The sequence below is a fragment of the Anser brachyrhynchus genome (genome assembly GCF_964034855.1).
Source record: "Anser brachyrhynchus genome assembly, chromosome: 2".
Lineage (NCBI taxonomy): Eukaryota > Metazoa > Chordata > Aves > Anseriformes > Anatidae > Anser > Anser brachyrhynchus.
In genome coordinates, this window is record NC_137695.1 from 46,507,042 (window position 1) to 46,524,242 (window position 17,201).

At 40.6% G+C, this 17,201-nt stretch overlaps 1 protein-coding gene and 1 long non-coding RNA gene across 11 annotated transcripts in view; one reads left to right on the top strand and one right to left on the bottom strand.

The window, feature by feature from the left end:
• The window catches only part of TMEM108 (transmembrane protein 108), a 276,598-nt gene that overhangs the window by 144,275 nt on the left and 115,122 nt on the right, over positions 1-17,201 (top strand). The window lies entirely within an intron of this gene.
• LOC308191257 lies at positions 7,736-17,185 on the bottom strand. Of its 2 annotated transcripts, XR_013947853.1 has the most exons (4): positions 17,114-17,185; positions 16,875-17,014; positions 16,729-16,787; positions 7,736-16,526 (listed from the first exon to the last, which is right to left on the bottom strand). It is a non-coding gene; the product is annotated as an uncharacterized lncRNA (long non-coding RNA). The 2 variants fall into 2 exon arrangements; XR_013947854.1 differs by lacking the exon at positions 17,114-17,185 and having other exon boundaries at positions 16,875-17,035.

Genomic DNA, 17,201 nt, shown 5'->3' on the forward strand with positions numbered 1-17,201 from the left:
ATTTCAGTTTTTGCTTTGATGCCGAAGTAATTTCTGTGAAGGGATAGCTCTAGTCTGTTTTTAGAATTTTGTCACTGAGAAAATGGTTGAACTGATTTCATCAGCATCTGGTAAAACTGGTATCTTCCTTGATCCATGGAAAAAGAGCCTATGCATCCTTGGCCAGCTTCCTAATAACACACTACCATATCCATCGAGGTTAGAAGATTCTCATAAATTTCCTGATAAATGCCATCTAGGCTGTTCACTGCATTGCAGCTGTGGCTGTGGGTCTGCATGGCTATGAGTCAGAAAGACTGAGATACTGATTTCTGTCCATTTTTCTTGGATACCACTTACATATCTACCTGACCTCTTATAACGCTGCCATTGTAGCTTGGACCGTACACTAAATTTCTAATAGACGAGTTTTTCTTTTTTCCCTGCATCTCTATGTAATATTTATTTTATTTGTTTATGCATTTATGTGTTCATTTATCATGCATCCAGCAAGATCAATCTGAAGAGCAGCTGAAAGCAGAGTGTAATCCAGCAATGTCCTCACACAGCGTTTTCCAAGGGGAAATGGAAAATCCCACTATGACAGTCGTAGCCCAGCTGCACAATTTAAACCCTACTGCGGCTCTGAATGACTCCATTGTAAAATTTAAATAATGAAGTAGAGCTAAAATGTTTTTATTGCAACCAAACAAATAGGCACACATTGAACATGGCCCTGCCACCATTAACTGACATAAAACACTGGGAAATGTCATATTTCACGGTGCAGTTAAAAACCCACCAGCCCTATCTCAGCATGGCTGTCACATTTATATTGTTACAGTGTTTTATATGGCTATGGTTTTTATTGATGACCCTTACTACTCATATGAAATGTGTTTTCTTCCAGCAACTGTATTACTGAGCTGACATCACCCCCCTTTCCCACCCTTTTCTTCTCCACATCCAAAGCAACTTTTCAGAGTAAATCAATTTAGGCATTAATACTTCAGATATTAAAAATAAAAAATCACTAGTAGATTAAAATTATGAGATGAAATTGTAACATTTCCTATAGCTCCCCTCACACGAGTGCCTGACACAGAACATTATAGGAAGGAAATGAGGAATCCAAATGCTTTACGTAGCAAGAAAAATGTGTTTCTAGGCAAATTGAACATGCTGAATTTTGGTAAGTTTGCTTCATGGAGAAGGTCTTCTGCATTTGGTCTGGGCACCTATAGTTGTCATTTGCTTTTTGGTTATCAGCTAGTCCTTTCTGACCAGGGCTGTTCAGTGTCCAAAAATTCCAGACAAATAAGTGTTTTTTTTTTTTTTTTCTCCTGTCCATACGACTTTTCAAGCAGCAAAAAATGAAGACACAAAGAGGAAAACTTGGACATAGTGTTGCCCTAATGGGGTTGTCTATTGTGATAGGCTTTGGTTTTTAAAGTAGGGCTGGTGATCTGCAGTTCATAAATGCAACATATTCTCCCTTGCTGACTTCTGTGCAAGTTGGTGGGGGCTCACTTGGAAAGAGGATGATAAGCAGGTGGAAAGTAGAATTGCAGAGGTTCTCACCTGTTCTGCCTGAGGAAAAGCAAGTTGCTTACTGACCTCCTCTTGCTTTAATGATCTCTCTGTTCCTCCTCTTATTCCAGGAAGCTCTGTTTGCTTGCTGGTGAGTATGATCCTGCACACTCGGATGGTAAAGGACTGTTTATTTACCACCTCTGCAGCCGCAGTGTTGTAGCGCAGCCTCTGAGGATGAGAAGAGCACATGATGAACACTAATTGGAAGGTTTAGACAACTGAGCAATACCTGCCTTAAATTATAACCTTGTGCTGTGCTCTGCACAAGATTTGTAAGATCAAGGCAGAGAACCTCGCTGAGAGCTAGGAGAGAGTTTCAGAGACTGCAAACCTACTTCTGGCAGTCGTTGCAATGCCTCATTGCCTGCCAGGGCTGAGCAGTAGAAGCGCCTCTCAACTGCAGCTACCTGATGAGGAGGAAAAGGTTTTGACATGCTGCTGGGGAATTCTTAGCTGTAGGGTGTTAGTATTGCATGTCCTGCAAATCCTCGTGAATGTAAAAAAGAGCTAAGCCTAAAGGCCTGAACAGGCTGGTTTTTCATACGTGGAGTTGTGCAGAGACTGCTCTACAGAGATAAATTTTTAGGTAGCCATGAATGTTGCAAAATGAAGTATGTAGACTGATGGGCAAAATGAAAACACCAAATACCAGAAGTACAAAGATCTTGGTCACTTTTGGTGGTTTCTTCGGCAGACACCAGTTTGGATCCTGTGTTTCGTGTGTGTCTGCTTGAAAAGAGCCGTTGGCCCTGCCCTCCTTTTTCTTTGTGGGCATACAGCAGTCAGTGGCAAAACAAATTTATACCGTTATCCTGTGCCAAAAATCTGTTCAATGTTTTCCTAATGCAGCTAGAGTGATTCTAGGCATGTGTTTTTTCTCTTGAGCCTTCTTGGAAGTCATCTTCAGGCCTTAAAGAAAACACTGTTCAGGGTCCTGCTTGGCCATCCCTGTGATACTGCTGCCTTTGAAATGTGTTTGTTTCTGTGTCTAAAACCAGGAAAGTTCTTAGTCTTGGCCATTCAGAGAGGCCTGTTCAGTATAGATATCCACTTTGTAGGTAAAGCACCAAGGGTAGAAGGAAGAAAAGATTGTTTGCTTGGCTTCTTGCTCCTTGGGCACATGAGCCCAAAGCAACAAGCCCTGAAGATGGCTGTGGGGCCTTCCAGATACGGAGTGACTTGCAGAGAGGTCTTCAAAGGCAAAGTGCAAAGAAAAGCACAGGAAGCCCAGTCATCAGCCCCAGAAAATACTGTGGAGCAAACCACACGCATGCAAACCTGGCATTTTGTGACATACCTTATATACTTCTGTACACATTTTTGATGGGAGTGATGTTCAAGATGCCTTGATAACAGGGCTGATGTTATTTGCATGCAATACCATTCCAGGTATCTGAAATGCAGGTCTCATTTTTGTGGAAGTGCCAGGATTAGAGGCTAGCCTGTACAACAAAGAGCCCTTCCTTGCTATATGTGTCTCATCTCAGTATGAAGTGTTGACCTAAAGCCTTGCTTGTGTTTCCGCTTGTATACCCTGGCAGTAGAGTAGCTGTTGTCACTGTTGCATGAGTAACAAAGGCATCCTATTACCATCTGTCATGTCATACTTATAATTTTCCAGATCCAGCCATGGCCCTCCTGGTGCAACTGACTTAGAATCATGATTGACATTAATAGCTATTCTTAAAAGTCAAAAACCGGGCTTTATTTCTGACAAGGGGGGCACGTTTGATTGATAGTGAACTCATTACAATCATTTACTAGAGTCCGGCAGTCCTGATGCCGTGATGTTTATGACAGCTGTGCTTCAGCACGCACGCTTACAGCCGCACTCTGGCTGCTCCAAAGCTTGGAACTTAATGCTGTGGGTTTGGGGGGCAGAGAGGAGAAAGAGAAGGGAAGAGGCACCTGTAGAAAGTAAACACACTTTCTAGACATCACTTGTCTTTTCACAGAGTGGGGGAACATATTTATGTTGTAAATCTTGTGCTTTGACTTTAGCCATTTGTTTTGCTCACGTTGATGCAAACTTCTTTAAGCTGCAGCACGCTGGTGGTGAAATGCACGAGGAGCGGAGACTCTGCCTGTTAAAAAAATCCAAAAATGCTCTGCAATGGTATTAAATCCCTAGCCTGTGCGAAAGGTTCATTACATGCTTGAGAAAAGCAGACTTTTCAATTAGCCTTACTTTTGTCATTCGTGCTTGGTTACTTTTTGTTTAATGTACAGTAAATAGTCATGAGAGATACAGCCAAATAGTTTCAATTCAACTTTGTAACTAAGCTAGAAATAAAATGCTGTTGGGAAAAAAAAATGGCAAATTCAGACTTGTATGAACTAACTTGGCAAGAGTAAATATTACACTAGCTGTAGTTGCATTGATTACAAGAAAAAGAAGGGATGGCTGTGAATGAAGTCCAAAGGACAACAGCTGTGGCCTGAAAAATCAATATATTAGAATAAATTGTGTAAAATGCCAGCTGAAGTTGAAAAGCATGTTCTGTTGAGAAAATCAGTAAAAGTAGGTATTGGACTGCAGAACCTTTCTCCTCAGGAGTTCTCCTTCAGTAAATTTTTAATGAATTGTGAACAATACTCTGAAATCTAAAGGAAATTTTGAAGATTTTATCTTTTTGGCGGCAAAAAAAAAAAAAAGACTTTTCAAGTACTCAAAGTGCAGGGCAACTTTAAGTGATTACACAACTAGAAGTTTTTCTGTGCAGCGTTAAGGAGGTTTTTTAATGGTCATGAGCCTGTTCCTGATCCTTATAACAAGTTTTTAAAGCATCCCTACCCAGCATGCAGCCTCATTTATATAGGATTGTGAGTTTGCAGGGCTGGACTGACAGCAAAGTAAACCAGAGCTCTAATCTTCACCATGAGAGCTGTGAAATAAATAAAAACAGTAAAGACTAGGGCTCAGAAATTCTGCATAAGTAAATAATGGGATAAAAATTAACTTTGTGCAGTGTCAGAGGCAATTTTGACTCTACATCAACTGTCATATCTTTTAATGAAACACCTTACAAAGATGCAAGTTTATTGCATAGTTTGTGAAAACAGCAAGCTGTGAGTGGTATAAGTACTTGTAAGTCTATAGGAACATGCTGTATGAGTAGCAATGACTAATCTGCTTATATCCAGTGCCACTTGTTATATAAATCAAGGCTTTAAATGAGGCATTTGTCATTACAGCCCTCTGTCAAAAGATGAGACAGGATGTGTTGGTCCTGCAGTTTCTGGGAGCACAAGTATCAGCTGACAAACACATGAGGTTTTCTGGCAAAAATGCACTCGTGCCTATGGGAAAACAAAAACTCCCTCTTGAATAAAGACTCTGGATTGTGGTGCCTACAAACAGGTAGCACAACTATCAGGATGCACAGCCAAACTGTTGTTTTTGTACGTAATAAAGTGTTTTTTGTCATTGTTGTAACAAAAGCACGAACATTTCTGTAGGTGTTTGTTGGACATGCTTGTGCAAACCTGATCTTTCAGTCAGCCTCATTGATTAAGGTTGCATTTTCATTTTCACTAAAACTAGAGTTTACTTTGCATGAATATCACTGAAGAAAGAATGTAACATATATTCAGGCCCATCAATTTTTGTCCCTCTTTTATATTACTGATTCTATATGTCTTCTAAGGCAACCTTCCTTTGTTGAGCTGACTTAGCAAAGTGCTCTAACAGCTCTGTAGCATTTATGGTCTGAATGCAAGGTTGAAATGCAAAGAATATGTCTGCTTTAATACTACCAGTCAGAAGCAGAGAAGAGAACATAATTCTTCTCACTCTCAACATAACTCAGTGCTCCCAGCTCTTGGGAATAGTGTTTAAAAAAACAAATCCTCAATTTGTAAATGATTTATAATCTGACTAGTTTTTATTTTAGACCCATGGCATGGTAAGATATGCAACCAGGATGTAAAGATGATCATGTTTGGGAGAAAAAAATAAGTGGAAATAGCTGGGGCAAAAACGTTTAAAGAGTTCTGTACACAGTGCAGATTTTTTAAGCATGACAGTGCTTTCTGTAAAATCGGTAATGAAAGTCTTATCTTTTTTATGTTCATATATATTAAAAAGCTGAAAATCAAGATACAGGGAAGCAAATAATTTTGATCGTTGCTCTTTTTTTTTATTTATTTATTAAAAAAAAACCTAACTAAGCTATCTGAGTGTTAGTTATGCCTTGCATTATTCTCTATAGCTGTGGGTTATGTTGGACAAGGCTTCCATAATTATAACTAAAAGCAAAAAAAAAAAAATTCAGTTGCCAGCTGAAGGTTTCCCACTCAACAACGTGTACATGCCAGCATGAGTAGACCTGTGGTGGCAGCGCTGGGGTCATGGAGGTGGTGGTTTGCAGATCCATGGGACTTTGTGAATTGCTTCTACATGGTTCTACAGCAGAGATCACAGTCAAGTAAGTTTACTGTCAGGAGGCTTAAATTTGCATTAGAGATAGTCTCACCTCCATCAGAAAATACCTGGGGGGGAGGTCTGCAAATGGAGAAAGAAGGAAAATCTCTGGACTACACTATTATGTATGTATGTTTAAGAGGAGCTAATCTAAACCTAGCTATAAGCTCCCAAGGTGGGTTGTTTTAACAATTAGCTTCCAGTATATTCTGGAAAACAAAATGCTTTTCTTTTGACTTCTTCAAATGAAGAGCATTTAGGCATCAGATTTTGACTTGCAGGGCAAAAACCAGATCACTCATGAGAGCTTTCCTCCATGTCTGCTCTGGCTGGTACTGCTTTAGCAGACAGAATGCTTTTATGGTCAGTCATCAATTAACAAGACTTTTAAATCAATTATTTAGATATCAAACAATACTTGGCACAACTGTTATCTTCTAGCAATGACTTTCTAAGTAGATTGTACTCAAGAGACAGATCAAAGTCTCTGACTGCTGTTAGTGTGATTTATGCGTTGTGTTGTACGTATCTTCAACAGTGATATTTGTATACTCAATTATAACCATTTACAAGGGGAGTTTTACAGTCAGCTTTAGTTACTTTTGCTCACATGGCGTATGATATGATTAACAACAAAAAACAGGTTTCAAGGGATGGGGCTAGTTGATACAAAGCTGATGTTTTCTCAAGCTATCTGTAATTGAGGCAGATTTCATGCATAAATTGATGTTTAGATTCTAAATGCATGTTTTTATCTAGAGATTGAAGTGATCACATGTATAAATATTTGTGGACTGCTTCCTGCCAGAATGTCTGGTTCTAAAATATTAGGCTGGACTAGAAAGTATTAGTAGGCTAGATCTTTCAGGATATATCAGTATGCTGAATAATCTGTTGTTTTACCTTTGTTTCAATACATTTGAGATGCTTGTTATTTTTTTAGCATGTGCATACTAATATTATGCAGCTTTTTATGAGCTTATTTTCTGTTCTCATTTGACTCTGATATTGAATGAAGGGGGGGGATACTTGTGAGCCCAGTAACCAGAGAGGTTACTGTAATGTTGAGGGAGTCTAGTCTTACAGACTCCATACCTTGCATACTTGAACTAAGAGAGTCAGAAGGATTTTTGCAAGTTACTTTGTCTTCATTCAGCTGCCTTCGGCTAGAGAAGGAGCTTATGATGACAGAGGGAACTTAACAGAGAAATCTGTACTGATTACACACCTCCATGTGATTATGTCTTTTGCTTGCTGAAGATCATTTTCTTGGCCCTGATCAGCATGGGGAAAGTATTATGAGTGGTTTTTTTCAAGCATACGTTCTTCTTTTGCCACAAGACAGGATCCCTCTGAGGATGCTGGGTGGCAGAGAATTCTAAACATATCAAATAACATAGAAAGTACATATAAAATAAAATCTCCCACTTCGTATTTTCACTAAAGACCCTCCACTGGGAGAGGAGTGCTCTAGAAATAGTGGTTCCAGGAGAAGTGCCTTCTACCTTTTAGTCACCCACTAAATACAAAGAGATGGAATCATACAAGTTGTGGTTGGAAGGGGCCTCTGGAGGTCCTCTCATCCAACCTTGAGGTCAGCGGGGCTTACTGCCAGCAATCGATGAAGTTAACGGCAGCTTTGCCTTGCTGAGTTTTGCAGACCTCTGAAGTTGGAGATTCTGCAGGCTCCCTGAGCAGAGTAGCTCTCCAGCATGGTCATTTGGCTGTTGGGCTGGAGCTTCAGCTGGTAACCAGCAAGGGTTTCATGAGCACCCACATCTAGGCAGAAGGGTAATTTAACCTCTTAAACTATAAGACCCACTGAGCCCAGTCAAAACACTTTCCATGAGCAGGTGTGCTGAAGGAAATGCGAAGAGGAAATTCCACGCCGATTTCCTTTAATCACTTTGAAAATCAACAGAGGAATTTGAAAATCAATTACGCAGATTTGACTGCAAGCCAGCACAGCTCTTCTGAAAACAGCCGAATTTCTGCTCCTTGTTTTGCTGATCGTGTCGTGAGGAATCTAAAAGCAGCAATCTGAACAAACTGGAGCTTAGGCAATGTTTTATCAGCAAAACAGTTATGGATTTGTGGTTAACAGCGTATCGACCATGTATTTTAGTGCAGTTGGTAGTTTTATCCTTTAATCTGGTTGGAAACCCTTTTCACTGGCTTGTAAGATAGGCTTTCTCCAAATATGCAAACTGCAGAAGGGATTGGATACTGGGTAATGCTACACTGAGGCGAGCATCTCTTGTAGTTAATATGAAGCCATTTCTTAATATCAGGACTATGGAAGCAGTTTGATAAATATAATGGAGTTATTGGTTTAAATAAAAAGGAAGGGCAAGAACAGAGCCAAACCTGACTGAGCTAGGTACCACAGTAGTTCATTTGAATATATATTAAAAACTTGGGGTGAACTCAATAAAAATCTGTATGGGGGCAAGAAAACGTACTCAGCGGTATTCCTCTCAGAAGTAATTCCTGATTTCTGCTAGAAATATGACTGCACAGAAATAACAGCAATAGAGATCCTTTGAGGTATACTTTTGTTGTTGTGCATAGAAACCCAACAAGATTCCTTCAAACTAATTTCCACTGGAAATTTGAGTGCCGTTTCCCAATAAATTTGCTGATGTCTTTCAGTTTCAAGAATGGATGATTGTTTTGTTTTGAGCTGCAACTTGTGATTATGGAATATGTCTGCAAATTTTACAGTATTTGTTACAGGACAGCAAGATTTTGTATTCACTTGCCAGGAGTGAGGGATACTTGCCTGTGAGGGCAGGCCTCGGTTGGTGCACCATTTCCACGTGAGCCCTGCAGTGCAGGTCCGTATAGCCAAAGGCGGACTGCTCATTCCACCGCTTGAGTTTGCAGTCTGCCGTGAGCATCAAGAGCCTCAAGATGTGTTACCCCATTTTAGCAGCAGTAAGGTCCTGCCTTTCCAGGGCTGGCTGATGGTGAAGTTACTGTGTAGAAATGGGTAGAGGACAAGTGAGGTGCTGCTGAAAAGCTACGTTGTGACAGGTAGTATGGAGGAATAAAACATTTCCAGGGCTTTTGTTTGTGCTGCAGTATGTGAAATGGATGAGAAACAGCTTCTTTGTTCAGTCAAGTTTCTTGTTAGAGGAAGCTAGGTCACCAGGGTTGGTTTCTAGTGAAAACAGGAGAGGAGTCTCACTGAATCCTTATTGCTAACCAAAAGCAGGAGTAACAGTAGTTCATTCACAACTGAGAAACTTGATCTGGCACAGGACAGAAGATTTTCTGTTCTATGAGATAAACTAGATAGAGAACTTCTTGTTCTTGTTAAGAATAGGAATCGTACTTGATTGTATGTGCAATCATAGATATTTCAGGTCTCAGAGCTGTATTGGTATCATCAGCAGTGGCCCTCCCATGCGATCCACAGTGGCTGTGTAGTAGTTGCATCAGTACCTTACATTGAAAAGGAATGATTGAGAAGTCTGTTACTTTGTCTCTTTTCTCCCTCTAATGGTTAAACATTTTCTGTCTTTGTAAGAAATGAATCAATACAAATGGCTGAAACTTCTTGAAATGTACATCGTGGGTTTTTTCAGTTAAAGGTTTTTTGATGGCAACACTTAAGGTCTATTATGTAGTTAGGAATCTTGAACTTCCCCTAAGGTAGGTAAGTAATATTATCTCCATTTACAGCCAGTTAAACTCCAGCAAAGAGATAAAGTGACTTGTCAAAAGCAACACAGAATCACTGCCAGAGACAAGGCTGGAACTCACAAGTTCCTAATGCCCACTGGAGCATATTTTAAATGTCTGTGCTGCTGTGTACTTACCCAGTAATATGCACGTGATTAGCATGTCGCTGCACAAGTGAACAAGAATGTAGTTTTCCGTATTTCTTGTCTGTTTTCTCATGCCAGTCATATGCTGTGTATTTAACAGCACCATTTGCTTTATTATTATTATTATTATTATTTTGTTAGTTTCTTTTGCATTTTTTCAGGTTTTCTGAATTCTGTGCTGCTGATGTACTGAGACTAGCAAAAGGGCAAGAGTCAACTTTAATAAAAACCTTCTTGAGGCTTTTTCTCCCTTGTATCCAGATCTTTCTTCCCAGGTATCAGAGAGGAGTTGATTGCTTTGTACAGTAAATCTAGCCTGTGATGGAATGGGTAATGAAATTCTTCAAGGGATTGAAAGAGTAATTTGCTTTTCTTGCTAGGGCTGTTCTTAAGTATGTTTGTTTACCCCTTTTCAGATTGTCTCCATTGATCATTGTTCATTGCTTAGTTTCCTTTTCTGTTTTACCATTTAAAAGCCACTTTCTTTCCTGAAAACAAGGCAAAATGATGTGTACATAAGAATAGTATGGAGCATTACCTTTCTGTGTTCAGAAAAACGTGGAAACAAATTGAAGCAATTAAGCATACAAAATTAAAACTGTAAAATGCTGTGCATATATATATGCATGTAAATACGTGTGCAGAATAAGTAAATGTCACATACCCATACACACTTTTCCTCAGTCACCCCAAATGCTCTAGATGTGTTTTACGTGTTCACAAACACATTTATGAACGTGTCAACTCACATACATCAACACCTAATTTCTTCTTGTATGAGAAGGAAAAAAAGTGGTGTGACATGAGGTTGACATTGTGTGAAAAATCCAGAAAGAAAGGGGTATTTATTCTTTGTTGAATGCTGGCAGTGCAAAAGGTCATCTGAGCTTGTAGTTTTTCCTAACTCTCAGCTGGAACTGCAGGGATTATGTCCCTTCAGCTCACTGACAAGAAAAGGGAGGAGACAGACATCCCATGTAGTGGCAAATCCGTCAGAAGACCTTGATCCAGAACTATTAAAATTGTTCGGGGTTTGATATGGGGAAAGCATCAAGCCACTTGTGCCTTGTATAAGGAGAGTAGTTTTTGTTCTTGTGTCGGCTCATCATTAGCAGTGGCAGCCAGCTATACCCCTGCATGCCATCTGTGCATGTGACAATGATAAGGCAAGAGTCTGTTTTTGTCCACACTGCTTTTTTGACCTTGGAGATACCTGTGGCCAGTATTGCCAAATCACTGCAGAAACATTGCTGATCAGCGCTGTTGCAGCTCTGGGTGACACCAGCACGCTGGAGCTCTCAGCAGAGGTGTTCCACTGGACCACAGGGTAAATAATTATCTGCCAAGTGTGCTCTGCTGGTGCCAGAGCTGCTCAGGGGTAGGTAACAGCGCAGTCCTTGTTCTATTGAAACTTGGTTGTGTCTTACTCCAAAATAATGCATCTGTTAGGAAAGTAGGAGAGGCTAATGAGAGGGAGGTTATAGGCATTGTTGCAGCGCTGTCTAGTATTGGGATAAACGAGAGGCCCAAAGAATGAAGGAAGAACACTATACCCAACCAGTCAAAGAGAAGAGTAATTTACTAGCAGCCTTATTAAACGTAAGCAGAGGATCTGGGAGTGAAAGCTAAGCATCAAATTGTGTTTGTCCTCCTGCTTGTTTCTTCACAGGGTTGAATCTGTGACTAGTATGCAACCAGTGGTACAAGCTCTGTGCAGTTTGGTTTCTGCTTTGTTTGTAAGCGTGCCAGGATGGTGCTGGGGTATACCACACAGGCCCAAACATCACTGGGTTCAGCCCTGCCTGATGAAAGCAATCGTAGCAGACTCACAAACAAGTACAACGTGGAGAGAGCAGTTTGTATGCTACTCTAAAATTATGCCACTGTATTTCTACTAATTTTAAAGGAATGGACAGGCCATTTAGATATATTTATTAGCATGAAATTCTTGTCATCTTCTCTTGCTTCAAGGAAGGAGAGTGTCAGTGTGAATCCAGATGCCCTGTGTTTTCATACCCAAGTAAAAAGGGAAAAAGTCTCTAACCTTTCACTGTAGATTATTTCTAAGTATGGCAAATTCTACTTTAAAACAGCCAGACTTTCATAACAGATCGTCTGCATTAGCAAATAATGTTTTATTGTCATGAAACAGAGAAGTCACATGGCCAATGAAGTGGGCCTGCCTTCCCAAGACAGCCTTCCTCCTAGGGACGAGGATGACCTTAGTGCCCTTCATAGACCTGTGTGCTTCAGGCTGGAAAGGACACGCTCTTTGGATTTTTGTTGCCCTAGTGATTGTTGTTGCCCATGGGGTACTCAGCATTGCATTTTTCTCATTTGGCTTGATGACAGTTTCATTTAGGGAGCTCACTCTTAAAAATCTAAAGCTGTTGCTGTTCCTATATTTACATAGAATATTTTAAAGACCAAAAGCCTCATCCCCAAAATTTTAGTAGGTTCAGTGGGACAGCAGCCCAAAGTCAGCTCTTATTCAAGACAAGATGACTGGAAACGGTGTATTGCCCACAAGGACAGGTGCCTTGAACCACTGGTTTAATACACTGTGTAATACACTGTGTTTAATACACTGGAGAGGTGTGATCCTTGATGTAACTTTGCTTCTTGCATTAGAGGTCTGACATGGAGTATTGCTGTTGTTCCAGACAGCTCATGGCTAACAGTGGTTCAGCTCTGCTAGTTAGCCAAATTGTACATGAGCAGCAGAAGACAAAGTTTTTTTTTATCTCCTACCTGTTCAGGAGCACACACTTCTTCACAACCCCAAGCACAGGATAAATCTTAAAAGGATGTAAATAGAATTCATCTACCTTTCTCCCCTCTGATTATACGGTCAAAGTCACAGTTTAGCCACCTCTTAGCTGTGTAATGTGTGAACTGTTCAAAACTAGAAATTAAAAAATCCACACTGCCGTGTTGCTCTTGTGATATCTGCCCATCAGACTTTGTATGTAGTGCATTGTACAGTGGCATGTGCAGTGAGGTTCTGTCTCACACACAGATATTAAATAACTTTTAACTAAACTGAACCATCTATGGAGTGGGAGATAACAGGATTTTAAAGAGCATGTCATGGTTTCGTAAGAGTATGCCTTTGAAACTGCACGAGGAGGTCCACGGGCTGGCAGAATGTCATTTCTCAGTGCAAAATTAACAGTTGCTCCTGATCTTCCAAACAGTACCTTAGGGCTTTTTCCTTTGCACCTCCTCTAAAACATGGCACTTCCAGCAGCAAAGTGAAACCTCATGTCCTGACTCTGAGGTAAGACTGCCATCTATTGAATTCCCTACATCATCTCCTGCAAAATGTAGTTTTCCATCCAAATACTGACCAATTCCAGTCCTGCTTTGCTTATGAGATCTGACAAGATTGGAGACCTCTCTGGCATGCCTACAGGCTAAGTCACATTGCAAGCAGCCATTGAAGTGTCAGAAAGCAGCAGCTGAGCAAGAGCTCATACCTTGCTGCATCGATTCCTTTTACACTGAAAGAAGCCATTACAGACGCATCTTTCTAGGGTTTGGTTGTCAGATGCATTTTTCCAGGGCTTGTCAACTTGAGTAGGATGCAGCTGTCTTCCATCAAAGAGCATTTCAGGCACTTGAGGATAATAGAGAGAAAGAAAGACAAGAATAACTTCCAGAAAACACCCAATTGGACCATGATTAAGAAGGAATAAAACCCTTCCATTCAACTTATTGATTCCTCTCAATGGTTTCTTTCTACTTTCATTTATATGCAGAAATACTATCTAGCGTAATAAGATTCATACCCTGCACAGTAGCAGCACAAATTTTTAAAAGCACTAGCAGTATGCAATTTTCCAATGCCACTTCCCTAGACACCACTCCACATTAATAGTTTGATAATGTGGAAATCCCATAAGCGCAACACTTGGCGTTTATTCTTTTGCATCTCGAGATGCGTTTTGTGATTAAGAGCCTGCTCCAAGGCCTATTGAGCTCCTCTGTTCAGTGCAGTGGACTTTAAATCAGACTCTGTTTCGTTCAAAGGAGAAACCCAGCCACAGCCATTTCATCTGAACCCATGTAGCTCAGTGCTCTTTCCTGGATGCCAGTGCAGAGTGATTTACCTAAGCAAAGATGAGGAGCCTTGAACACCATTGCAGAAGCATTCTTTGTGAGTCTCGGGGGACTTGCCTTATGCAGTCAATAATAGTGTGTGCTGGCAGCTGGTATGGCAGCTGGCCAGCTGTGTTACTAGCCTAGTGTGCCTGAAGTTTTCAGGCATTCTCCCTCCATGCACTGAGCAAGCCAAAGGTGCCTGGTTAAAGGCCTCGTTTCACTTGACATTGTTTGTAGATCTGTCTGGAGGGCCTGATGTCCCTCTCGGGCCCCTCCAACTGGAATTCTTCCCTCTTTTAGCTGTTTTCATTGGAATACATCTTGTGCTGTAATAATTTTCAATGATATCACCTCTTCCATCCAAGATCCTACATATCATGCTCTGCAGGATGGATCTAAGCATGATACCATCTAAGTTTCAGCTGTGGATCCCCCAAATATTAAAGACCCTCATTTTATTTTGTTTTTAATGAAGATGCATGCAGCTATGCCACCTAAGAAATGAGGGAAATCACAGCTTGTTCTCCCTCTTTGCTTTCCCAGGAACTGAAGTTGCTGTGAACATTCAATCCCAAAGTATTGGGACCCTTTGTCCCTTAAGTGATAAAGCAGCAAAGGCGCTTGTCCTTGCAGATCCTTCCCTTTGGATTAGAAAGGACAATGCTTTCGTGTTCAGGTACCATAAATGAGATAACCCATTACTGTCATAAGGCAATGGAAAAAGAAAAGAACAAAAGATGATGTAAATCTTCTGCTGTGCAGTGGGGATGCCATTGTCCCCTGCTCACTTTCTACAGCAAAAAAAGCAGAGGCCTTGTCTGGTTCTGCACGTGGTAGTCCCTTGTGTCATTTACCCTGAAGCTGTGTGAGCAATGAACTCCTAATGGAGCCTGAAATGCTCAGCCAGTGTAATGTGCAATATAAAAGATGGAAATGTCCTCATCCCTGGTAAGGAGATGAATTGAATGGGCACAGAAACGGGTTTTGGAGTGGATGGAGCAAAAGATGCATTTCACCACAAAGAACATCAACACAGTCAGTGAATATATTGCTCAAAAGAGTATGATGAAGCATGTGACTGCCCATGCACGGACACATATGTTCCACTGTTCTTTCTGTTCTCGTGGTGTAGGACTGAGTGAAAGAAAACTGCATCAAAACTGAAACATCCTTTCCATCCTTGCAAAATCTCCATTTTCTGTGTTTACTAGCCAGACTTGGGGCTTTTTGTTCAGCCATCAATGAACTCGTTCCCAAGTGCTAGGCACCCAGAGTACATTCATGGATGAGAGCTCATTGTGTGCACCAGCGGCAGCCTCCTGACCCTGGCTTGACTTTGAAGTTAAGGGAGATCTGATTTCTCTGGCAATATTGGGAAAAAACTGAGAAGTGTGGTTGGATGTTTGCAAAAGTAAATTTCCCCACTGTGTGAAGTATGAGCTAAGAAAAATAGATAACTAGTTAATGTATGTGTGTTATTCTTCCTGGAGAAAGTATGAATATGGATCATCGTTTGTTTATTCTGGACAAAGAACTTGCATAAGTTTAATAGGGCTTTCTATTAGCTTGTGACAAATAATAAAATGCCAATCTATTCATCATTCCAAACCCATTAAAATGATCAGCTTCGCAAATGATTGATATAATGCTCTCATTCAGACGTACACACTTCATCCCTTACCATAACCACTGCTTCATGTATGAGGCATGGCATTCTCACCAGTTTCTCATCAAGGATAAGTAATTGGCCAATTAAATCATAGGCCATGGTATCTTGTAGAGTGGAGTGAAATCAGTGACAGTCTAGCTCCAAACAATTTGAATCTTAATGTAGGATAAATTAAGCGCTCTCTTTTGCAGTTGCCTTCATATGGAGTCCTCTGGTTTGAATAATGAAAAACTTGAATTTGTTGTTCAGGTGGGGTTTAGATTTCTTAGGGATGTTTTGCAGGACTAGGCTCTGCCTTTACCTTTGTTACTGAAAAGGCATTACAGGCAAGGCTGCTAAAATAATGCCCGCCTCAGTTATGGCTGAATCCTGATATGCTAATAGCAGGAAGAGTTTTGTCAGTATGAGGGCTACAGGACTTGAATTTGGACCTTTTGCAGATTACCTTCCCCTAGTAATTTAGACTTCTGAGTGGTAATTGTTGAACTAATATTACTATTCAAGTAGCGTCTAGAGATTCTGAGATATCGCACAGCCCCATTGTATCACAGACATTGCATAAACCCATAGAGGGAAAAAGTCCCAGTCCTGCCGAGACTCTCGTGTAAACAGGCAAGACAATGTGTAGCAAAAAGGAAATGCTATCTCTCTTTTTCAGATGGGGTATCACTATTCACGTGGGATAACAGAACAGTAACACTGCTTTCAGAAATGTGGGAAATAAAACATTTTGCCAAATGTCAAAAACAAAATCGCTGTCAGAGTTGGGAGCAAGCCTGGATTTCTTGAGTCCCAATATGCTGCTCCGATCAAAAGACAATCCTTCTTTGTGATTTCTAAGGAAAGCTTAAGCATACCTCTGGCAGGGTAGGAACAAACTAACATTTCTCTGGTAGTTGAGAAACAACACCGCTGGGTAGGTAACCTGCAAAAAGTAAACAAAGATCATAAAAATGAATTAGTTTTTCTTTTCACCCTCTTAATAATTTACAGATATCTTAGCAACGCAACTGAAAACAAGAGTTGTTTCTATTTTGACACAGTGCACCTCCTCATACTTGGAATATCTTTGTAGCACTTAAGTGTAGCCATTAGAGGTTCACAGGTATTTTAGGACAACGTTTTACCTGTTACCTGGATGCAAACCCAAAGTGAATGTCAGCAGCCATGCAGAAGCCTTCAATCCCTGGTTGGATAAGTAGGAACAAATGTGGTCAGGTGTTTGAGTGCCTAGTGACAGAAGTTTTGTATGTGACACAGGTTCAGTGCTCACCCTCTCAGATCACTTCTCTGCGTTCCTGTGCTGGCAGTTGCTATTCCCAAGTTAGAACTGAATGTTTTCAGGAAAGTCCCTGAGATAGGCAAGAAGCCCAAATGCTGATTTTTAAATTAAGCCCAGGTCCAGGTATTTTTCTGCACAGAAATGAGGACTACAGTTAAAAACATAGTTCTCTTAAGAAAAATCCCTTTATGTTTTTGAAGAAGCTGCTTTTCTGATAAGATATGGCTTACCCATTCCTGACTTGTACCATCCTTTGGGTACAAGTCAGAAAGCACATTTGCAGAAGCAGGGGTAGGACTGTGAAAAGCCCGACCTTGA